Raw genomic sequence first — 20357 nt, forward strand, 5'->3', positions numbered from 1 at the left:
CAAGAATTGATAAAACAGCAAAATATAAAATGGTTAAATAGCTTTACTAAATAATAAAATTTTAAACAGTATAAATATAAAGAACAGCCTATTTTTAAAAGAAGGCAAAATTTATAAATAAACCAATAGAAGAATGTATGTATGTATGTATGTAAGGGTAACCACTCATTGTTGCATGGCACAGCCGTTAGACAGTAGACTGTCCGTTTTATATGATGTTATCCAGTTGATAGTTTCAGTTCTTTGCTATTATTTAAGGTTTACCTAAGGCATTCCAAAAATTATAACCTAGATACTGGTCACCGATCTACCGGTCATTTCATCATACAAAAGGATGTCTCAATGAGTGGGGTTTAAGGACAATCCCTCTATCAACAGTATGTTAGCAAAAAGGAGTGGGCAATTCCACTCTCCTCATCCATATTGCTTCAATTGGGTGTCCTGTTTGATATATGATACATGAAAATTACGATTGGTACTATTGATTATGTTTTGTAATAATTTCTCTTACCATTAAATTAAACCTTCCCAGTATAACGTATACTTGTTTGACTTCCATTTTTCACATTTAAAACATTGATTTGTACTTACAATATCTTATATGGTGATCTTCTCTCATCTCTTCTTCAACTACAGCCATTCTGAATCACTTCATTTCTCATTCCTCCTTTTCCATTTCCAATATTTGTATCTCGAGTTTTGGTCCCCATCCGAAGACTCCCCATCGGAAATTTCGCTAACCTCATTTTTATAAATTTCATCAAGCTTCTTTTTAATCTTTCCCTGTCTTTTGATAGCTCCTCCCAACTACTTCTATTCATATTCTGATACCTCTCAAAATCCTGATCTAATGATTTCAGCCATGTAAAAGATGGTCTTCCTTCTTTCTTTTTATCAAATTTATTATATATTTATTATTCGTGGGCTTCGTAGCCGTGTGGTTAGTGTCACCAGGCATTAAGCCGCATCGTGTTAAGGAGTGTGGGTTCGATTCCCGCTGCAGGCCGTAAAACTTTTCGTGAGGAATGTTTTCCGACTGTGCCACTGGGCGTTGCATGCTAGTCCGTTGTCTAGTATGGTGCTTCCTTAAAAGGACTAAAGTCCACTGGAACCATTAACGTGTCGGTGTCTATTTTTTAAATTTCAATTTGTATGCTAACTTCAGCGGATGGTTTTTTCTCTACGTCTTACATGACCAAAATAATTTATTCTTCCTACTCTAATTCTTCTGTTAATGGTTTTTCCGTCTAATAATTTTGTAGCATTGAATTTTAAGTCTTTTGGTTTCTTACAATATTGATAAATGTTCCTGAGTATAAGTTTTTCATAATTACCTATTTTTAACCTGCTTTTCTTAGTCATAACAGACATTTTAGTTCCGTATAACAACTACGGTGCTATCACGGTCTTATACATTAACTTTCCTAATCCCCAGCTTGGCTTAAAAGTTTTGCAAAAATTTAATATTATCTTCGATGATTTTACTGCATTCAAACACCTTTGCTTACTTGTAAGTTTACGATTTAACGTCGCAGTCAAGCATATTCCTAGGTAAGCTAAACTGTCGCTTACTTTGAATATCTTGTTATTTAGAAGAATCTCCTTTGGGTGTTGAGCTTTATCGTTTGGATATCTAATCAAAACCTGACTTTTGTCGCGATTAATTTCAAGGCCCACTTTTGCAAGTTGCAGTTCTAATTCATGCAATATTTTCTCGAAGGCGGAGTTTCGTTCTAGCTATAATTAGAATGTCATCTGCAAACACTAGAATTAGTGGAAGAATCAATTGATAAATGCCCATTAGTTTCAATTCTGGGATTTCTGCAACTACTTTTTCGAGAACGTCTTGTATTAAATAATTAAAGAGTAATGGTGATAACGGACATCCTTGTTTAATTCCTTTCCCCCTTTTAACCTCAGCTGAATACTGATTCTCCCACATTATTCTAGTAACCTCATCTTTAACACAGCTCAGAACTCTATCTACTAATCTCGAAAGAACTCCTAAATCAATCAACAATTTTCTTATCGACTGTAGCTTCACATTATCAAATGCTTTACTAATATCTAACGCTAGAATAAAGAGATCCTGACCAGAGTTCCAGTACTCCTCCATCATTCTCCTAGCTACAAATATATGGTCGTCTGTTGACCTGTTTGCCGTGAATGCTGCCTGATGTAATTCGGGTTCACCTGCATAAGCTCTTAACTGCTTTGCTATCCATTTTGCATATATCTAATACACCACATTACACAGCGAAATTCTCCTGAAGTAATCTGCTTCGGAAGCTCCTGACATCTTAGGTATTGGTATCTGTGTTGATTTCTTCCATTCCTTCGGCATATCATTCCTTATGTAAACTGCTTTGATAATTTCTATTATTCTCTCTAAGGTTTCCTCATCTGCAGCTTTAATGTATTCGGCTACCACTCTATCTTATTCTGGAGATTTTCCATTACATGCTGAGAACAGGGTACTTTTAATCTCCTCATTTGTTGGAGGATTAGGCAAAGGAGTGTAATCATGTTCAGCACAAAACTCTACTTCAGGTCCCTCACATGTCTTCAGTATATCTTCCCAGATTCGCGAGCTAATCATTGCTTTTTCCTTTTTACGAAGTCTTTCAAGTAATTATACGTCTTTCTTACTCTCACTCCTGCATCATAATCATTGAGGTTCTTGAAAAAATCAGTTATTTCCTTTTCTCTATGCTCCTTTACAGCTATCTGATATTCATGTCTTCTATTTGCGACCCTGTATTTATAATTTATCATATCCGGATGCTTTTTCGAAACTTTTAGTGCCTCTCTTAACCTGTCCAGTGCATATTTCCTGCGTGGTGTATTGGGTACTGTAGATACTTTAAGCGTATTGTAAGCAGCTATTCTCAATCTACTGGCCATTTCCTCGTAGCATTTGTCTAACGTATCTGTTTAAATATCTGTTTTCGTTGGAATCGATGACAGTTTTTCTCTATTTTATATCCTGCAAATAAAGAATAAAATAATACGTTAATCAGTCCACAGTCCGGGAAGTCTCTCTTCTGCGCCTACGGTAGCCAGTATTTATAGCCCAGAAATCTCGTAGGTACGAACAAGTAAAAGGTACCAGAGTCATAAGAACATAGGTAGACATGACACTCTAAAACATTTTTGTTTTTCCGGAATTTTTAGGAGTTCTACGTTGATCCTTGCGGTTTCCTTACTACTCTTCTTTAGGACTGGATTATTAGTAAAAACTAGCCCTATAGTTAACATTGCGTGGTCGGTTTTCAAATCTGTCCAACAGCCTTTAATGTATCTTATTCTGAAAGAGGTGTACTGTGGTACCAAAACATGATCAATCTGGCTTGATTTGTCCTTAGTTTTCCAAGTTATTTCTATACTTTTCCCTATTTTAGTTGAAACATTCTTAAGTTTTGAAACCATATAAATAAACCAATAGAAGAATGGATGCCAAAAATTATTGCGGCATAATAAAACGAAAAGACATAAAAAAGTGCGTTCAGAATCATCGAAGTGATTGTGCTATTTCTCCCAGAATGCCATTGCTCCGAATGACTGGTTTCCCCGAAAAGTGGTGACGAGAAAGAACGATAAACAGTCAAACGAAGGAAGTATTCTGTCATTCTCGGCTATACACATGTTGGCAAAAATGCTGATGACGGTAAAACTCGAAATGACCGCCAATTAAATAAAGAAGGGTGCATATTAGATGGTCAGTTCGTTCACCACCTTGAAGTGTATAAAGTTACGACAATTATGAGTGCTAAAACTTTTCGGGGAAGTGGGCTAGTCGAGGAAACGGGATATTCGGGGAACTGGCCTTTGGGGAACTGGCGTTCGAGGAATCGACATTCGGGGAACCGATATTCGAGGAAAAGTAGCACAACCCATCGAAGTAACTGCAGTAATCGATTTCTCTTTTCGCTGATAATTTGAGCAAATCAATGTTATCGATTGCCGACATTATGTCAGTTGGAAACAAAAAAAAAATACTTAAAAAATATAGCTCCAAAGAACAGTGTATGCATAAAAGAAGGAGAAATTTTAAATCAACCATTTTCTTATCTATAATTATGGTTACATCGTATTTAGAAAAAAAAATAGAACAATTCAAAGAAGGGTAAATTTGTGCTAAATATATAAAAATCTTCAGTGGTCCAATGGCGAAACTCAAAAGAAAGAACTAATCTTTGAAAGAAGGGTAATTTCTGGATAAATAATAAATTACTATTGGCCATAACGTTCCTAATATGCTTAAATTTATTCAAGAGCGAACAATTGTTGAATAAAGTGTCATTTTGTATCAAATGACTCCAAAACAAGCCTGATGTCATCAGAAAGATTCAATAGAAACGTAAAAACGAAAATTTGAGAAATTCTTGGTTTCAGACTCATTATGCCAAACGACTATTATGCCAAACGACCATTATGCCAAACGACTTTATGCCAAATGACCATTATGCCAAACGACTCTATGCCAAACGACTTTATGCCAGATGACCTACCACCGTTTGACTGTACTTCAATACTGGAATTCGGCTCTAAATAAATTCGATGACATTAGCTTACGAAGGATTACCTTTTAATTAGATGTTTATTTGCAGGCTCAAGTGATATGGGTCATTACGAAGCTGATTTTATTATTACACGAGATTAATTTAAAACATGAATATCTCAGCAGTTTCAAGAATGAAGGTACATGAATACACATTATAATAAAAGCGTGAAAATACTTGCTAGACGAATTCACAATTCTTTATCTAATCTGGCTTTTCTTTTTGGTTCCCTTTTTAAGTTTAAGTTTTTCCCTAGAATATTATTAATTATATTCGGTATTTCGATTCAACATAAAATTTTATTAAAAACAATCATGATGACAGTTACGCCTTCAAAGAGCGTAACTCAAAATTTAGTCATTTTTAAATCGCTCCAGAGGTATAAAGCTGCTTTATAAACAGTTTGGCGTTAAAAGTTTTTAATTTTTTTTGTTAACAACGATAAATGAAGCACCGTGAGCACTAAAATGTCCCGTACGACGACAAAGTAACGATTCCGATGGAATCGGTCCAAAAAATCGAAATGGCACCGACCATAAAGATCTTGTCGCCTTGTTGTTCTGCATTTGTACGATCCGATGACGGGGCTATATGATTTCATCCTACAATTTATGCCGCCGCAACTTGACTGGTATTCGTGACTGGTCCAAACATGTGGTTTGAATTTGATCGTCCCTTGGAAACTATATCGGCCGTTGATTGCGTTGTTGTTGGGAGGGAGGGCAATGTGACACCACCTCTACCGGTCAGACCGCCCTCGTTGACGTCGTCGGTGTGCTTTCCCTCCCCACTGTTCCTATTAAATTAATTAACTAGGCTTTATTCATCAAATTACCGCCAGTCTCAGAGCTCGGCGTTGATGGGCAAGAATCTGTTTGTCCATGGAGTTCGCCTTCCGTCGTCGCCAGGGAAGAGGCGTTGCTAATTGATTGCTGGTACTGGCTCCAATATGCATGCAGCCACTGATGATGATGATGGGCTTGATGTGATTCAGCAGTGATATCACATTTTCCATTTTCTTCGACGATGGAGGTATCAGTCTACACGGCGGAAGAGATCTTGTAATTTTAAGCTTTTCGTTCTTCGTTGGTAATCACTATAAAAACAGAAAAAAACAATCTCCTCAACATGCAGAAGAATGCGAAGCCAAGTCATACACAAGTGATTTTAGATTGCTGCAGACGGAGTTTCTTCCGTTTCTATCGTTTTTCTGTTTCACGAAATGTAGAATCTCTTTAGATTTTTTTATTCTGAGAGCCTACATGTTGCATTAGCAATGGCTTTACGAAGGTTAATAAAGAAACTCTAGATGCTTCTTTGGTTTACTTCCTATATACACTCCCGTGCAAAATTTTGGGTTCACCTTATAAAAAAAACATGCAAAAGTGTTTCGTCCATATCTTTGTGATTACGCATCCAATTGAAACTCTCTATAGCACATTCGAAAGGCAATGAGTTATTCTACATCGTAGGTATTTTTCCAAGATAAAAGTTTTGAATTTTGTGTACTAAATTTTTGCTTAAAGTGCTTTTTCAAAAAATACACTGACAAAACATGGCTGATTTCCTCAGCATTGGGCAGACCACCTCAGTATAGTCACCTGAATTTTATTAACACTCCGACGGGTGTGACCCAAAATCAGTAAGCAGGCTCTGTCCCAGTGGGGACGTAACGCCAGAAAGAAGAAGACCGTGAACTAGGTAATGTTTATGTGAACAATGATGGTAGTTCATGATGTATTTTTGACAGTCACGTTTTCCAGAACTCTTTTTTGAGCGTGCAAGTGTCATGATTATTTTCAAAATGTTGAGAACTCAAATTTGTACAGTATTATAATCTTGAGAACTGAAAAACCCACGGCAAGTCTTAAAAAATGCTGTTTTTTGATAATAAATTTCTTGTTATCGCAAAGATCTATACATATTTTTTGCTTAAAATGAGCGCAATCTTATAAGACATTAGAATGTGAAAACTTTTCGGTAATTTATCTTGAAAAGAATTACACTATCTTCACAAATTTACGTATGATATAGAATAAATGGCCATTTTGGTTTGTAACTTGAAATTTCTCGCAATGACCAATACAATTGTTTTATAAATGAATTAAATACTTGATTCATACAAATTGGTATGTTTTGTGGTTAATATGGATAACTTTATTTTGTACACTTATATCACCGAAACAGCGCAAAAATTGGCGGCTTATAAAACATCTTTTATGTCATAGAAGATGTTTCCCAATACATCATTAGAACATACAATTATGTGTTAAAGATGTACTACATAGCATCACTAATACATACTTGTTATATTGAAGCTAAGAAGATGTATTGTTTTACAAATTACATGTATTTTTGTTTTGATAGCATCATTTCAAAACAAAATCAAAATAATGAAAGCGAATGTTTTTTTTTCTCTTCGCGAATTGCTTATGGTGATTATTAACTTTTCTTCTGTTGATTCCCAATAGTGTACTCAAACTGTGTGAGGCTCCAGATTTATTGTGAAATGCACAATTTTATTAATTGCAAATCCATGCGCCTCAATGAAATGGAAAAACAAAACAAACTATCCTAAAAATACATTCAATACATTCAAAAATTTGATCGTCATACGGGAGTGGGATAGAAAGGCCCGGGTCAATATGAACAACTTGCCTGATTTTAATGCATCTTCATGGTGTTTGAATTATTGAAAACTAGTTCAAAATACTTTATTAGCGCAAACGTTTCGATAACGTAAACATGTGCGGTTTAAATCTTATAAAAGTTATATTAACGCTCATGAAGCTATAATAATACCTAGACCCTTTGTTTTATTTCTAATTCATGATCTTGCATAACATGTTTTTCGAATACTGTACTATAGCTCATATATAACACAAGATGTTATATAATACCCAAATAGAGCTTCAATATAACAATATATCATTAATGCTGCACAAAAAGATGTATTTGGTGTTACTTGGGCTGTCACCCTCTGGCACTCTTCATCGAACCAGTCGTTTCGTCTTCGTCGTTGACCAGTGCCGATCACTTCCCGCGCCGTTGTTGTCACAGTTTCGTGGATAGGGTCCCACAGGCTGTCGACGTCTCCAGCAACGTTGATTCTTCCCAACTGCTCGTCTAGTTGCTGACGGTACTGCGTAGCTACCCATCAGTCGACAAGCGTTGTATATTGAAGCGCAGCGTTCTGTGTGTTGCGGATAACCGCGCCCGAATTTTAGCTACAACGAGGTAATGATCCGAGTCGATATTAGGGCCTCGGAAGGTCCTGACTTTTATATCCTGTAAATAAAGAATAAAATAATATGTTAATCAGTCCACAGTTCGGGAAGTCTCCCTTCTGAGCCAACTGCAGCCTTCTGCGCCAACTACAGCGAGTACAGCACCACTCGGGTGTCGCCAGGTGTGTTTGCGGATATTCTTTCGTGCGAAGTATGTACTGCTGATTGCCATCCCTCTAGCAGCAGCGAAGGTTACTAGCCACAGGCCATTATCATTGGTAACGGAATGAAGGCTTTCCGTTCCAATGACGGGTCGGAAGAAATCTTCTTTCCCGATCTGCGCATTTGCGTCGCCGATGACTATCTTGACGTCTTGTTTTGGACACTCTCCGTAGGCCTTATCCAGGCTCTCATAGAACTCATCCTTCATGTCATCGGGCTTATCGTTCGTTGGTGCATATATGCTGATCAGGCTGTAGTTGAAGAACTTGCCCTTCATTCTCAACACATAGATTCGGTCGCTTACCGGTTTCCACCGAATAATTCGCTTCATCTGCTTCCCAATCACTATGAAGCCAACTCCACGCTCTGCTCTGTCGCCACCGCTGTAGTAGATGTGGTACTGGAAGTTGGCGATGGGGTCCACCGCTCGGAATTCGCGTTCTCCGGTTTTCGGCCAGCATATTTCCTGGACAGCTACCACGTTCACGCCGACATTCCGAAATTCATCAGCCAGGAGCCCAACACGCGAGGGTTCATTCAAAGTTCTCACGTTCCAAGATCCAACTTTCCAATCGTTGTCCTTTATTCGTTGCCGGGTCTGTTGCCGTAAAATCAATCCGATAGGCCACCTAACTAGGGTTGCGCTACCTACATCGTGCTAGAGGGGCTGCATCCTCGGTGCTGACACGATACAGCATCGTCCGCTTGTTCTTTACATGATGATCACGGTCATAGCCATCACAATCATCCACCTTTATCAGGGCTTTGGACCTGTAGCTCTGGTTCTCAATAGTTTCAAGTTCTTTCGGACATGCTACTATGGTGAGCCGTCATGCGCTAGCGGTGTTAAAGCTTATGAGTAATTATCTCCAATTGCTCCCGTGTTAGCCTTTTCGCCCCCTTTCTGGATTTTTGCCCCCCCCAAATTCTGTTTTACAAAATTTCGCCCCCTTGAGCCTGAAAATTGCCCCCAGGGGCGCGAATTTGGGAATCACTGGTTTAGATGTTAATTAAATAAATGAAATGAGCTTCTACCAATCTATATGACATGTCAGCTAAATAATGGCGCTATATTATCACGCAAGGCGAATTAAAGTGCTACAGTGAGGATTCGCTGGTTGGAACACGACTGCCTTCCATCTAGCGAATCCGACCCGTTAGTTGGAATGACTAGTGCTAGTGAAAATGCTCCAGACTAACGTATCTGGAGAGCAAATCGTCACGAAACGCATATATACGAATCTATGACAAAAGGTCGAAAGACAAAAGGTCGAAAGGACAGAAGGTCGAAAGACAAAAGGTCGAAGGAACAAAAGGTCGAAGAACAAAAATAAAGGGACAAATGGTCGAAAATCTTTTTTCAAAGAAGGAAAAATTTCCCACCATGCAAATCGTTTTCGACCTTTTGTCCTTTCGTCCTTCTGTCTTTCGACCTTTTGTCCATAAACCCATATATATATATACACGTTTGTTCTATACATGGAGACTTCAATGCGACGGTACTCAGACGACAAAGTCAGTTTGGCATCTTCTCTTGACATTCAAGTGCTTTTTAGTTGGATTTTTTTTTCCAACCAGCGAACATCCAATCATCGAGTCATTCCATGTAGCGGACCCCCAACGAGCGAATCCCCACTGTATTTGATCATTTGGACAGTGAGCTTATCCTGTGAAAATGTGTTATCTTATTGATTCGGGGAGAAAGGGTTCATTCATTTATTTCATAACGCTGAACTTGGCCATTTTGGGCACCCACCCCCTTGTAACGCTTTTTGTATGAATGTTATTCAATTTTTGTATGGGTCGTAACATCGCTAGGACACCCACCCACCCCCTCTAGCGTTATGAAATTTGTGAATGGGCCCAAATGTGAAAAATCACTTCAAGTTCCCGCAATTTTTACATCATTTCGTGGATGTTGATGGCATTTAAGATATTTAAAATACCAACGTACTTTTTTTGGGGCCAACCGACAAATGCGACAAGGTTCAAGCCGACAAAGCAAGAAGTTCACCGCTGCTGAGGGGTTTCGATTACGACTTAAAGTAAATAAAACTCATTCACTGCCGCTTTGCAGTTTTATTTTCTTGCATGTTTATGATCTTTTTTGTCGCTCTCTTGCGCAGGAATATACCCGACGTGTCGGGAGATGTTTTGCAAGTTTATTTGCACTGTATCACATTTCAATTAGCAATTCTCTTGCTTTTTTCCGTTGTTGATGAATGCTCGTTTTTCCATTTCGTGTGTATTCCGTGTCACCGTCGTCGGCTGTATCTCTCTGTACCAGTGCTGTAATGCACCTTTTTTGCGCTCAAAGGTTCGTGGTATTCGGCTGGATAGAATTTCCGTTCGTTTCAGGTTCTTCCGTTGGCTGGTGTCACTTTCCCATGCCTGGGATATTGTAAACAGGCTCTACATAAACGATATATAATTATAATTTGAATCGTATCGCATTGCAAGGCTGGGATTCGCTTACCATTGGCAACCGAATCGAACCAAGAGCTGACGCAAAGCCATCCATCCATTCCATCGCCTATCGCTGAGAATCCAACGCACCTCGAAAAGCTACAGTCACCCCGTATAGTTGAATCACCTGTAATTCATAAATCAGCTTATATTAAAAGACTCGAACATGAAAAACTTCCTTAACGTTCTCAATTATATGCGATCGTTGAGAATTTTCTTAACCTTCGGGCTGTCGCGCTGTTGTACTTTGTACAACCGTTGTGATTTATATGCTATCATTTTGCAACAAAGATATCTATCGACACCAAACCAAAATGTATTCCTCAAGAATCTTCTTAAGAACAATACTCGACAGTTTTTATTTACAGTATGGCCCTTTATAATACGGTAAAATTAACAAATGTACATGGAAGTCGCATAATAATGAACGCACTATGTACGGTTCGAGGAAATCACAGTTTGAAATCGTTATATCTTAAAATTCAGATAATATAGAAATTTGGGGAATCTATGACAAAAGGTCGAAAGACAAACGGTCAAAAGGACAGAAGGTCGAAAGACAAAAGATCGAAAGGACAAAAGGTCGAAAGGACAAAAGGTCGAAGAACAAAAAAGGAGGGACATAAGGTCGAAAATCTTTTTTTAAAGAAGGAAAAATTTCCCACCAAGCAAATCACTTTCGACCTTTTGTCCTTTCGACCTTTTGTCTTTCGACCTTTTGTCCATAAACCAAATTTGGGGTCTTTATTAAAGTTGTTCTGGAGGTGAAGCGCTATCTAATGGCACCTCATTTAGTTCGGAACTAGCAGGGCATGGAAGTTTTACTTTTGTTTTGCAGATATTTCAGGATGCTGTCTATTTAGAAGGATGTCGTCTTCGGCAAAGTTGTTTAGTAAGTCAAGGACTAACATTTTTCGAGCTAGTTGATTTAAAATTTTGCCAGTAGGCGGCGCTAGTGAGCATGAAACTTTTGTTTGCAGATATCTCAGGAACCTGGCCACTTAGAAAGATAGTGTCTTCGGAAAAGTGGTTCAGTAGCTCAAGGGCTATCATTATTTGAGCCAAAAAATAGGGTATTTTGCCACCAGGCGGCGCTAGGGAGCGTGAAATTTTTGTTTTGCGGATACTGCAGCATCTCGACTTTTTAGGCAGGCACCTTCGGCAAAGTTTTTCAGAAGCTCAGGGACTATCATTATTTCGCAAAATTTCGAACTTTAAGGATTAAACAAAGAAAGAATTTGAGCTACTGAACAACTCTGCCGAAGACACCATCTCTCTAAGTTATCAGACTCCTGAGATATTTGCGAAACAAATGTTTTATGCTCACTAGCGCCGCCTAGTGGCAGAATTTTGAATCAACTAGCTCAAACAATGATAATACTTGAGTTACCGAACAACTTTGCCGAAGACGTCATCTTTCTAAGTGGTCAGAATCACGAGATCTGAGAAACAAAAGTTTCATGCTCACTAGCGCCGCCTAGTGGCAAAATCCCGAATTTCTTGGCTATAATAATAATAGCCCTTAAGCTACCGAACGATTTTGCCGAAGACGTCATCTTTCTAAGTGGTCAGACTCCTGGGATATTCGCAAAACCAAGGGTATTGTATAAAGTACAACGCGCGACTACTCGCGTTACAAAAATTCGCGCGACGACCGAAAGGTTAAATCTTCGTGAATACCTATACAAGTTTTACGGCGTGTGAATGAAATGAAATTCTTCTTAGTGCCTGGGTAAATAAGTCAAACAGGGGACGAATTGTAATATGGCGTAGCTCAGAGGAATACCAATCAGATAACGCTTGGTACGTCTTCATTCTTGCGATGTTGTATTATTGAATTTTTAATGTCCAAGTGAACAACAGTTTTCACAAAATTACACTTTGAAAATGAATTTTAGGTTTGATACGACGGGAATTAGCGCTTGCGACGAAGTAGATCGTACACAGAACCCTACAAAATATTATAAACAATTCCAATGAGTGTGCATATGTGTCAAACGTTGCAATCTTGAATTGAAATTGAATGCATTGAAATAAATTTTTGATTTTAGTTTCAATGATTTTATAACTTGTACAACGTTTTAAGTGATTCCTAATTGTGCGATCAGTGTGCAGGTTTTCATTCAACTGCATCTCGTTTGGCTATTATTTTCCAATAATATTTATTACTCTGTTTGCTGCACCGCTTCTCCGCTGATGATGCTGACTGCCAGCCGTTTGGATTGGGTTTCAACAGGTTCGGCGTAGACGATGCTGTCACAGGTCGTAATTTTTGCGCTCGATGTCACATGGTTCCCTCTCAACCTCAACCCAACCCCCTCCCCCCACACCCTATCAGCAATCAAGCGAGTAACAAGCTTCGATTAAATTGATTAAATTTCATATCGAGCTTTAAAATGCAAATCGGCAATCACTTTGGGGACGTTTCAACGAGTTGAATTGTAAAGGGAGGTTCTACAATTGTCTGTCGTTTGTGAGAAAACTGGAAACATGGACAGCTGAGTCACTTCTCGGATCGAATGCCACATTATACCGCACTGGTGGACGTACATATTTGCATTGGTCCGGCATCGGGACACGTTTTGCAGTTTAATGAAAACTTGAGAACTGGTGACACGTATTAGCTTTCCATCTGATTGCGGATCATTTTTCTGCATGGCTTCTTTGCTGATTACCTACCGATTCGAGTGCTGATATCTTTTCGTTTTAATTGTATATTTAATACATTTAAACGAGTAAATGGTCATGCACAGATTATGTCACGCTCCATAGGCATAGTGTGACAAGACATACAAAAAATGTGAAGGTGACAATGGGGGGAGGGGATGGCAAAAGTTTAATGTGCCATAATTTGTGTATCATCACTAAAAATTTCAGTGACGACTTCCTTCGGAAGGGAAGTAAAGCCGTTGGTCCCGAGATGAACTAGCCCAGGGCTAAAAATCTCGTTAGTAAAGATAGAAAAAAAATGTGTATCATCCTTAATTCATAGCCATTTTCTAATTAACAATTAAAGATATTTATTGTGTTCAATGTTTTTCTTACACACCGAAGGGAACAGATAACATTAGATTAAGGTAAGAAGTTATGTTAAAGCTAAGTAGTTAGTAAGAATGCTTAAATTGCCGAAGGCGCCATAGATTTCAAATGGAATTGATTACTTCTCACTTCCATGAAAATAACTCAGATTACTAAGCATAAGCATTGATGACCGTACAATGATTGTACAAATTTATTCGTTGATCTCAGATTACTCAATGATTATTAAGATAATTATGATTAACACGATTACTAATGATTACTAGTGATTACTTCACCATTACAATGGATTCCGGGAGCTACTTTAGACATTCATGTTCTATATTTATTTGCAGCATAATATCTTTCTGAGCAATTTTGTGTGTGGTACTAAATCATCAACAACAGCATAAACAAAATGATATTTTAGAAAAGTCTGAAAGTTAACAAGGAATCAAACATTTGCCATATGAATATTAATTAATTTTTTCATAAATCGTGGATAGTTCTTAAGAACTAGGATGGGCAAAAAGAATCGGAGCTGTTCAAAAGATCCGGAACACTCAAAAGAACGAGTGAGCCGTGGCTCTTGTTTGTCGAGAGTCGGATCATTTGATCAGAACGGATCAGACAAAAAGTGAACCGAAAAAAAGGAACCGATTCTTTTCCCCTATTTTCCTTCGTTTTTTTCTAGGCTTCATTATAACACTTGACACGTGGCTTGCTTTGCGCGCCGCGGCACACATGAAAATTTAATTTGCTGCGGCATCGCACTCTCAGCAAGCAGCTAGGCAGCTTGCACTCCCAACTTGCATACAGGCAGACGAGAGAAGAGAGAGAACTTCTAACTTTAGGTAGGGGAAATGGGCCGAGTACCTATATCGTGAGTTTCTGGGGAAGAATGTACGACGAATGAGAAAGCGAAAGATACGGAAGTTACGACGCATGTCGCGCAACAGGACGTAAGCCGCTCTTTTTCAATTTGCACGATTCAATACGCTCCTATATAGCTAGCCGCTGAGCCGCTGAGCCACTGAGCCGTTCAAAAGATCCGGTTCACTGCTTGAGCTTTGCTCATCTCTAGTCGAAATACGCGCCTTTGAGCAATTAGGGCGGAATTATAAGGTACAAGGTACTCAAATCTATTTTTAGATTCTCTTCATTGAGATTCTGCTCAGAGGGTTCGAGTACATTAAAAAGCGTTATGGACTATTTTTAGCCGTTTTGATTAGACCATTAGACCATTTTAGACTGTTTTAAAGTTTACTGTGTACGATCGTTCTTGAATATTCTAGACTGTTTTTGGATGTTTTTATCTGTTTCTAACAGATTATGTATATTAGTTTTTTTGTGTCACTTTCGTATGACGGGGTTGGTGGTATGATGGCTACCGCTTCTGCTTCATAAACAGAAGGTCATGGGTTCAACCCCAGGCCCGTCCCTTTCCTCGTACTTTGTAGTTGTATATCTCTTACTTGCTTCTATCTTCCATTCTAAATATATCACACTCAAACTATTCGTTCATAGCAAACGCTAGAACCAGAGACGGACAAGAAATCGTTTCCCTAACGCTTCCATTCTTCCACGCGCATGCCTTTCCTTACGCCTGATTCATAGGCAGTCTGCTAACCACAAAAGCAAACCTCTCTGCCATGCTTTTCCCCCAATCCATACACTCCCGCATGAACTGGCGTAGATGCAGTGGTATATACGGTCTACGTGGGAGCCAGTATAATGCATCATCAATTCCTCCTCCTTCCCCACATTGGTCTGCATGCTGACGTGGCAGGCACCATTGTCGTCTAAAAATAGAAGATCACCAGCACTTTTACACTGAGGATGCCTGTTAGCAGTGTCGTAAAAATTCAGCCGAATGATACCCGATCAGTGCGAAAACGAACAAAAACAAACTCCGCTAGCAAGAAGCCAATCTGACTTCGAGTGCGAATGCGACGAGAAAGAGAGTGGGTGCAACACACGCACACATTCAGTTTCACCCACTGTTGGTGTCATTTCAAAATTCAGTTTCACCTAGAGGCACTGAAATTGAAAATTGAATATAAAAAATTACAAATGAATTTTATATTACTGGTGTAAGAAAACGACAATGTGATCCCTCCAGTTGATGAATCATGATTGTCTTTCAATTAAAAAATACAACTTTTGCAATTTGCGGATGTTTTGTGGGGTATTCTGACGGAAATGATTTTTTTCACTAGTGAAATTGAATTTGAATGTCAGTAGTGGATGAGAATTAGTGTAGCAAAAGTAATTGAAAAACTGAATGCACGTTCTACCAGATTCGTGCATGTATTGTCAAACAAACATTCACACAAAGAAGAATTCAACGATGACGGAGCCTACTGAGGATCGGCGTTGTTGACTGTATATTGAAATATGCAGACACTGCCTGTTAGTCCCAAGCAGTCATTCAGTTGGTACCTTGTGTAAGTGCAGCTGATCTGGCGATACTGGAGTAGCATCCACGGGCGGCCAATCAAGATCAAGCTCAAGCTCATTAGTTTTTTTTGTCACTTTCGACGTGTTATCTGTTTCTCGCTGTTTTTTATCAATGCTAGCTATTTTTAACTGTTTTTATCTGTTTTTATCGATTTTAACGAGTTTCAACTGTTTTTGGCTGTTTGCGACTTGATTTTTAAACACTTTTGATTGTTTTTAGCTGTTGGTAACTAGTTTTGATCATTTGTAACTATTTTTTTTATTTATTCTTGAGAATTTTAACACAAATTAGTTCTTTACTACTTAACTGTTTGTTTTTCATTGTTTGTGACTGACTTTTTGTATTGTTTTTACACGAACCAATTCTTTATCACTTTTTCGTTGATTTTGTCTGTTTAAATTTGATGAAATTTGTATTTGTTTGGCTGTAAATATAGAATTTTGTGAGCTGCATATACTGTAAATACTGTAAATGATCTGAAAATTTCTGAAGCATATCGAAGCTACGCGTTGAATGGATCATTGAAGGTAGTTTTTGCTACCTCATCACAACAATGGCGCGATGGGCTTAAGGCTTAGGAAAGTAATCCAATGTAGATTCAACATTTTTTTTTCAAATTGCAGAACTGAAATCTAACATTCTTCTTCTTCTTTCTGGTTTAACGTCCCAACAGGGACATAGCCTGCTTCTCAGCTTCTCAGTGTTCTCAGGAGTACTTCAAAGGTAATAAACTGAGAGGTTTCTGTGCCATTTGATTATTTTTGCATGTGTATAGAGTAAAGTGAGGCAAAACTTCGACGTTAGTGGAATAATGAATATTTCCTGAAAAACTATAGCCGATGAAAAGAAATAAATACCTCACAGTGAACCTTCAACATATTGGCTACAATTTTGCTGAATAATCGAATCTGGTGTGGGACAAATGTTCGCTGGCAGAAACATAAAATATCGATACTTTTATGACAAGCATACTTTATACCAGCCGCAAATTTATGTGTGCAGTTAAATACACAATACATTGTCATGAATTTTTTTTCCAAAAACCTAGTTAATTGTTATATTCCCAAAAATAGTAGTTTTTCGCAAAACTGATTAAAAATGTGAAATTTTGGTATATATTTTCGGTTGGATTTTGGTATCAGGCTCATTTCGCTGTCTAAGACAATTTGCAATATTTTTCCGCGATGTAATATATGGCTTAAACTGTAGCCCCGCTGAATCGAACTTTTTCCCAACTATGATCCAAAAAAAAAGGTGTTCTAATGAAAACACTAATGCATCTCAAAGCATCTTTGTGATAGGCGTAGGCTCTTCCACAAAAAACAGAAATAGTTATTTATGCAGCAAGTTGCAAAATGATGATTTTATTCAACGAGTCTTGGCGAGTTGGATAATTACAACGAGTGCTGAAAAAATCGAGTTTTGCAACGAGTTGCATACATCATTTTTTTGCAATTACGAAAAATGCTGTTGAAGTTGGATTCTTTTTAGAAACATAAACATGCTTCAAAAGAATCTACATGGACATCGATACGTAGTAACAGCTAGGCTTGATCCTTAACACCATCATAGTTCGATGACATACTCTAGAGCAGCGCGCTGCCTTTGCCTCTTTGCGAGGGAGCAAAAAAATGCTAAGCAGAGAGGCAACGAAAAATCAGCGAGGAAGATGCAGCACAAAACACAACAGAGTAAAGTTCCATCAACAAAGAATGCTCTCACAACTCCCCGAGCACTGTCTTGCTCGGGTGGGACACTCAAGAGTTCTTCTGAAGCGTGAGTAAAGGTAAGCATCGCGAAAAAAGAGATTTTTTTGCACTCTCGCTCGAATCGCTTAAGGATCTGTGTTGAAAATTTAGAAATCAGTTCTTACTCCTCAGAAAAACGGCAAAATCGCCTCATCTTTGCATCACAGAGGAGTTTCTATCTAGCCTGGTAACAGCTTACTGGTTTTCAATCATGTAGGCTGTGATACTGTTTAATGCAGGCCTGCCCAACCTTTTTGGCTCTTTTTCGACATAAATGGTTGGTGCGTTCGCAAGAATAAACCAATATGAACAAAATTAGTCTCAAAAGAAAGCTTGTTAGTATATCTGTCTAATCCAAGCTGAAAATTTCAAAATTGTATCAAACTTTTTGCTAGCGATGCAAGCAAAGGTAAAAATCAGTCAGAGATTAATTTTGCTCACATCGGTCTATTCTTGCGAACGCATCAACGATTTATGTCGAAAAAGAGCCAAAAAGGTTGGACAGGCCTGGTTTAATGAATGTCTCAAATTTTCACGCCTTCATTGCTGGTCTATATTCTACATTCGGAGAAAAACCAGGTCAGATGCCGCGCAAAATTGTTTAGGTCTCACTTGATTCTTCATGTGCCGAACTGAAAATCATGACTTTTCAGAGAGTGAACTGATTACCTACCTCTACGTCTGCTAGATATCCGATTCCAAGTTCCTTACCTGAATCGGATTAGGTTCATCCAACGATGAAGAATGATGAAGAATCAGAAGCTAGTTGATTAAGTCATTGAAAAATTCAGTATAATCCAACGAATGGTGTATGGACGCACTCAGATATAATTTTGGCATCTCCGAAGACAAAACTGAAAAGTGCTACTTTTTAGCACCGTTTTCAGTGCTGAAAAGTAGCACTTTTCAGCATTGTTTTATGTGGTAGGAAAATTAGGCTTTTATGTGATCCATTCTCATAATAAAAAATAGGCTGATATGCAACGGAATTGCAAAAATGATTTTATTTTAGTTGTGTTCCCTGCAAAGTTCGACCGAAAATTACAATATTTTAGTCTAAAGATCTATAATAGCCATAACTTTTCCAAATCTCAATCGATTTCTATAATGTTTGGAGTGAAAATCCCTTACTTGAATAGCATTCAAACCACCATGATGTGTATAACAATGTTATACTATAACATTTGTTGTGAATTGGAATAGACATCTTAAAAAGAGACTCTTGTCTCACTCGAACTTCTTCAGCAAAGCTTCAGTTTAGTTCAGTTTGTTTTAGTTCGTCTAAAGACCTGAACAAATTTTACAAAGACAGTTTTTATGTAGAGCTATCATATTTTTATTTAAATCTTTTATAATATTTCTCTAAAATTTCAGTTTTATCAAATTATTGTTACTTTTGAACTTTTAATCGGTGAAACCACTGAAATTCAACATATGTCTGACCTGTTTTGAATATTTCGTTTAAATCGAGCTCAAGCCTACCAAAGTTAATAAATTTGTACGTAAAATCGAAAACAGTTTCAAATGTGTTGGCCAATATTGTAACCTGTTACAAACATTCTGGAAACAAAGTTGAAGTTAGCGATTCAAAATCCATTGCAAATAGTCAAAGTATATGAGAGTTCAATTTTCATCAAATAGTGTAATCGTCCCAAAACTCAAATTGCTGATAGGAAACTGAAAGGTTTCAATATATATCAAACAACTAAACCAGTCTAAATCACGTATTATCAACTTCAACAGCACTCGCACATCCGCACTGCTGCCTTTTCGCAATATGAATCGATTCCGGAAAAAGCGAAGCTCCGAAAAGTTTCAAATTCGACACCGCCTCAGCCGTCTCCAGTTGCGTAATGATGTTTTAACATCGAAATTATGTGTTATACTAGCTTCCCTCCCAGCTCAGTCAGTGTGGGGTGGATATACCCGTTCGCCCATAGTGCTTCGGTAAGCGAGGAAAACTGGAACAAAAGTCTCTCTGTCATACGATCATCGCCATCAACAAAAACATCAACAGCGTCATCTCTACTCATCACTAGCTGCTGGCTGGATACTGCTTCGCCATTTCCGGCAGGGAAGGATAAGCCTTCGGATATACTAAACCAACTGGCACCGGATATGGGATCGGTGGCGTCTCCCCGTTGTCCTATCCGATGGAGCGATGGCTTGGCTGGGCGCTTTTGTCGGGAGGGAATGCAAAATAATAAAATTCAAGAAGCGACGACCATGCGCTGCCTGCATCGTTTGGGCGGGAAGCTGGATGGATAACATCTGAAGTTTCTCGAAATGTGAGAACTTCGTGAACCTGAAACGCTGAATATACCTTATGCTTGAATGCTGTCTACTAACGTATGAATCTTGAGAAGAATCATGTTCTCACAATAATCTAATGATTTTTGATGTGGCTCATGAAGCAAGAAGTTTACATTAAAATTTTATTCAATTCATGTACCTCGTTTGAATCCAGTTCCTATGCATTGTATTCCTTATCGATTGAGCTTGACGAATGTTGAGATCCTGTTGTCACAGCAATGGTAATCCTACACTCGGCCAAAGCTGTAACCGCCTCAAAGCGATATAGAATCGTCCTTTTCCATGTAACAAGAGCTGCTATAGAGTAATTTTTCATTTCATCAGCCACAGCAGTAGCTAC

The 20357-nt window shown here is 38.3% G+C and overlaps 1 protein-coding gene and 1 long non-coding RNA gene across 3 annotated transcripts in view; one reads left to right on the forward strand and one right to left on the reverse strand.

The window, feature by feature from the left end:
* Window positions 1-20357, forward strand: part of LOC5575516 (sine oculis-binding protein homolog) — a 129965-nt gene that overhangs the window by 57388 nt on the left and 52220 nt on the right. The window lies entirely within an intron of this gene.
* On the reverse strand, window positions 10076-10640 carry LOC110679618. Its single transcript, XR_002502648.1, has 2 exons — window positions 10488-10640; window positions 10076-10423 (listed from the first exon to the last, which is right to left on the reverse strand). It is a non-coding gene; the product is annotated as an uncharacterized LOC110679618 (long non-coding RNA).

Source organism: Aedes aegypti, chromosome 3 (assembly GCF_002204515.2).
Source record: "Aedes aegypti strain LVP_AGWG chromosome 3, AaegL5.0 Primary Assembly, whole genome shotgun sequence".
Classification (NCBI taxonomy): domain Eukaryota; kingdom Metazoa; phylum Arthropoda; class Insecta; order Diptera; family Culicidae; genus Aedes; species Aedes aegypti.